Genomic DNA, 5,260 nt, shown 5'->3' with positions numbered 1-5,260 from the left:
ACACCTATTCATCCAAAAGCTTTGTAAATTCAGAGTCCACCTTTTTACTCACCAACAAAAAAAAGACATCTTCCAGTCAGAAATAGCAACTCTTTTGACACTTTGTGTTCAAACTTCCAAGGGACTGACAGAACATGGGAACCTACTTAAAGACAGGCTTAGGGTAAACAAGAGCTCCAAAGATTCCTCAGTAAACATTGTGAATTTCTCCAGGTGCTCTGCCTGAGCCAAATGATCGCTCCTGGAAAGCTGCTTGATTCCTGGCCTCTCTCTGGTGGTCTGTTCACAGACAGGCTACCCAGGCATTGATGCCTGATGATCTGACATACAACAGCCCTGAAAACCAGAAAAAAGGGATGAGCAATTGACAAAGACCTCAATGAACCTATGCCCAAGGACATGGTCTAGCCTCTGAATTAACTGATTCAGAAGATCATTTCATTTCGGAACCTTATCATAAAAAAATAACAAATATCCTTATTATTTAAGACAATTTGGGATGAGTTTTCCATTCTAGCCAAAAGTATTCTAATACATGAACATCCATAAAGTATTCTAATACATGAACATCCATAAGGCCAGAGAAACTTTCCTGTGGAAGGAAAAAAAAATATTTTAAAGTAGGCCTCAAAGGACTTGGAAGTTTCCATATCTAGCCAGTCTCCGGAAATCTACCATACTTCACAAGTAGATGTTGTAAGTAAGAACCCAGTGTTATTCTAGAAGCATCCCACTGGGCCCCAGGAAGCAGGAAATAAAGAAAGAGCAGACAGCCAACCCGCCACAAGCAAAAGAGCTCCTGTGGTGTACACAGGCTCCAGATTCATATTTAAAGATTTGTTTTTATTTTTTATTGGTGTAGGGGAGTGGTGAGTGAGTGTATGAGAGAGAAAGAGGAGGGGAGGGAGACGGAGAGGGAGAGAGAGAGAGAATGAGCACATGCGCTTGCACAAACACTGTATCTGTGGGGATACCAAAGGAAGACAGAATAGGGCATCAGATCCCCTGGAGATGGAGTTACAGGCAATTGTGGGCCACCTGGCATGGTACTTGAAATAAACTCCAGGTCATCCCTTCAGACCCCCATTTTTTTATTTTGATAGAATACTAATGTATCGGGCCTCAGAGTTTACTCATCATTCAGTACACAAGATTAAAAAACATCATTTAGGCAAGTTCATGAGCCAACAGAAATGAAGACACAGCAAAGAGCTGCATGAGGGTTACTGCTGAAGGAGTGAACTCCACACATACTCGGTAGCCATATAAGAGACTTGTAGGCTGGTGTATGCAAAATGCTGAGCTGCAGAATAATCAGACCGAACAGAGAGATGAGATAGTAGCGGCCAGATAATGGTAAATGGGATCCTTCTCAGCCAAGGCTATCGCATTTCTCAGAAATGGCATGTGACTTCACTGGGGTATCTCTTTACTTGCCATGTGTCTGCCGAGCAGATTCCATGAAGGGGTGCTGCCATCTGCTGGCAGCTGTGATCTCAGGTGCGGCCCTTGTCCCAAAACACATAATATCATTCAAAAGGCTTTGGTTTCTTTTTCATTGTGAAAATCTCACAGTCGTCTTCTGCCAGGAAGACTGACAGATAGAAATTTTTGCTGAGGAATTTGGGCAAGCTATCTTAAGAGCATCGTAAAAAAAGGAAAAACAGATGACAAACACATTTTGCAAGATTTCTAATTGTGTCCAAACAGTTCACTAAAATCATGCAGATAAAATCGTCTTTGTGTTTATGCCAGTATTAACACATTTTTATAACGAGTATGGTGACTCTAACGTTTGGCAAAGATATACAGAAATAGACCAAGTCACAAAGTCTCCTATGGGAACCCTAGCCTCGCGAAAAATACGGCTTTCGTGTAGCAAACAGAAATCGTATCAGCCTCCATGTGCAAAGACAGAGCTTCAGGAAGTCTAATTTCCCTTTTTAGTAAAAAAAAAAAATCACTAGGAACATTCTCAGTTTATATTGCATGTCGAGGCAAAAACCCAGCTCTCCAGGACACAGAGAGTGAGTTTAGGACATCGTTTCCCCATCTAAGTATACATTTCCAAGTAATTTAATTGATATAAATCAGAAACTGGGTAAGACTTTCTCACCTTGACTTCATTCATCAAACCAGTCTTTTTGAGAACAGTGCAGTTGGCACTGGACAGACAGACAATCCTGAGATTTAAAGAATGCACGGCACCTGCAGAGGACCCCCACTCAATTCCCAGCACCCACATCGGGCACCTCCAGCTCCAAGGAATATGGCGGCCGCTTACAGTTTCCACGGGCAATGCTGGCACGAGAGCAGACCCACACTCACATGTACATGTAACTTTTAAACATTAGAAATTACAAGTAGTGTGGAATCTTTGTATCAGAAAACAGCCCTTCAAAACCAGGCCAGCAACAGGAAGTATAAAACTTAAAAGACAAAAATCCCAGAGGGCTGAAAAGTTGCAAGCTACAAGTGAAGATTAAAGGATTTGCTCTCACATCAAGAGGCAGAGAGCATTGCTTAATGGTGTGGATGAAAAGCATCTCACAAAAAAGCAAACCCTAATGGGTTTTGTCTACTTTGCATAAGACATAAGGACACGAACTAAAATCATGGGGGGGGGGGGGGCGGGGCAGTAACTAAAACAGGCAGGGCCACACTGGGAAGACTACACTCTGCCTCGAACCCTTTGACCTTGGACATCAAAGGTAACACATCCAGGACCACTTTTGACTCCCAGTTTTGTCTTCTCTTTTTTGGTCACTGAACTCACAATTTGGACCAGTTCCTTACAACGGCTGAGCCCCAGCTCTCTTCTCCATGATGTAGGGATAATGAATGGTGTATATCTAACAGGATTGTTATAAGGCTGGAAAATGGAGCGAACAATGCCAGGAATGCACTTAACAGAATGCCTGACACATCGTAAGGGTTCAGTAACAGCTCATGGGCCTTGTCTGTAAAAATAGCATGCAGGAGCACCTCCTGAAGTAAATGACACAGAGAAACACGTTCAGTGCGTGCAGGATGGACTCTCATTTTCCCAGCCTTCCCAGAGCCTCACCTTGACCATCTGTAGAAAGAATTGTAAGAATGACAAAGAGATAATAAATGTAAAATTAGTCTGCTGGCTAAGATGAGCAGTAAGAGCCCAGCACATCCGGTCCCATTACTGTTATTGAAGAAAAACTCCACAACCACCTCTTGACAAATCCTATGGCCTCATGCTGAGGTTTCGAGCTGCGCCCCAGCATCTTTAAGTCCTCTCTATAGGACGTTTGGGTTTGCGGATCTTGGGGGTTTTTGTTTGTTTGTTTTACTTCTAACAGTAACATCAAAAGGTTGAGTTCTTTTCTGGGTTCAGAATTTTTATCGCTGACTGTGAAGATGACTCTCATTAACACTGAGAGACCTTGCGAAGAATTATGACTGCTTACAAAGCTCAGAATATTTCATTCACACTGATGTGGGATGGAGATTGTTTTCACCGTCCTTTCATGGTCAACTAATTATCTCTGATTGAAACAGAGAAAACGGAGAAAGGGGCCACACATCTCTGGCCTGCCCAGTGACCCTGAAGGACTTCTTTCTCAGTTTACAGGAGCCAGTGAAACCCATGTTAGACCATAAGTTGGTCTGTGAGTGCTCTTTCCTCCACACCTCAGCTGAGACCAATGCAACCAAGACAGGACCAAGTCATGAAGCTGCTGGGCTCCACTTCCTCCAGTAACTGTCCCTCCCACTCTATCTCATTCTCTTGGCCCCTAGCAGGGGTAGGCTTACTACCCTATGGCCCATTTCTTCACCACACTACATTGTACAGTGACATCACGACCTTGACCACTGGACAGTAATGCAGTTGTCCTCAGTCAGCCCAAGTGCTTTGAAGCAAAATTCAGAGAACAATTTATAAATTTTGATATTGTAAAATTTCAGAATTGGCTCCTCTCTGTTCCAGAGACAGCCACATCTTTTTGTGCAGTGCCAACCTCATCCCGTAGACAAAATGGTGAAGGTCGGTGTGAACGGATTTACCCACATTGGGTGCCTGGTCACCAGGGCTGCCTTCTGCTCTCCACATGGCAAAGTGGAGGTTGTTGCCATCAACGACCCCTTCATTGGCCTCAACTACATGGTCTACATGTGTTCCAGTATGACTCCACCCACTGCAAATTCAACGGCACCGTCAAGGCCGAGAGTGGGAAACTTGTCATCAATGGGAAGCCCATCACCATCTTCCAGGAGCGAGACCCCGCTAACATCAAATGGGGTGATGCTGGTGCTGAGTATGTCGTGGAGTCTACTGGCATCTTCACCACCATGGAGAAGGCCGGGGCCCACTTGAAGGGTGGAGCCAAAAGGGTCATCATCTCCGCCCCTTCTGCCGATGCCCCCATGTTTGTGATGGGTGTGAACCACGAGAAATATGACAACTCATTCAAGATTGTTAGCAATGTATCCTGCACCACCAACTGTTTAGCCCCCCTGGCCAAGGTCATCCATGTCAACTTTGGCATTGTGGAAGGGCTCATGACCACAGTCCATGCCATCACTGCCACTCAGAAGACTGTGGATGGTCCCTCTGGAAAACTGTGGCGTGATGGCCGTGGGGCGGCCCAGAACATCATCCCTGCATCCACTGGTGCTGCCAAGGCTGTGGGCAAGGTCATCCCAGAGCTGAACGGGAAGCTCACTGGCATGGCCTTCCGCGTTCCTACCCCCAATGTGTCCGTCGTGGATCTGACGTGCCGCCTGGAGAAACCTGCCAAGTATGATGACATCAAGAAGGTGGTGAAGCAGGCATCTGAGGGCCCACCGAAGGGCGTCTTGGCCTACACTGAGGACCAGGTTGTCTCCTGCGACTTCAACAGCAACTCCCACTCTTCCAACTTCGATGCCGGGGCTGGCATTGCTCTCAATGGCAACTTTGTCAAGCTCATTTCCTGGTATGACAATGAATACAGCTACAGCAACAGGGTGGTGGACCTCATGGTCTACATGGCCTCCAAGGAGTAAGAAACCCTGAATCACCCACCCCAGCAAGGACACTGAGAGCAAGAGAAAGTCCCTGGTTGCTGAGGAGTCCCTATCCCAACTCGGCCCCCAACACTGAGCATCTCTCTCACAATTTCCACCCCAGACCCCCATAACAGGAGGGGCCTAGGGAGCCCTCCCTACTCTCTTGAATACCATCAATAAATTTCGCTGCACCCCCCCAAAAATTTTCAGAATCATATTTTGAACCAATAGGGTGGAA

General features: G+C 45.7%; 1 pseudogene; it reads left to right on the top strand.

Annotated features, from left to right (window-relative positions):
- The first annotated feature begins 4,293 nt into the window (after positions 1-4,293).
- LOC110291480 (glyceraldehyde-3-phosphate dehydrogenase pseudogene) lies at positions 4,294-5,019 on the top strand (annotated as a pseudogene).
- Positions 5,020-5,260: the final 241 nt, after the last annotated feature.

Source organism: Mus caroli, unplaced genomic scaffold (genome assembly GCF_978045245.1).
Source record: "Mus caroli unplaced genomic scaffold, Mus_caroli_1 scaffold_1, whole genome shotgun sequence".
Lineage (NCBI taxonomy): Eukaryota > Metazoa > Chordata > Mammalia > Rodentia > Muridae > Mus > Mus caroli.
Note: the sequence above shows the minus strand (reverse complement) of the source record. Positions and strands in the feature narration are given on the sequence as shown.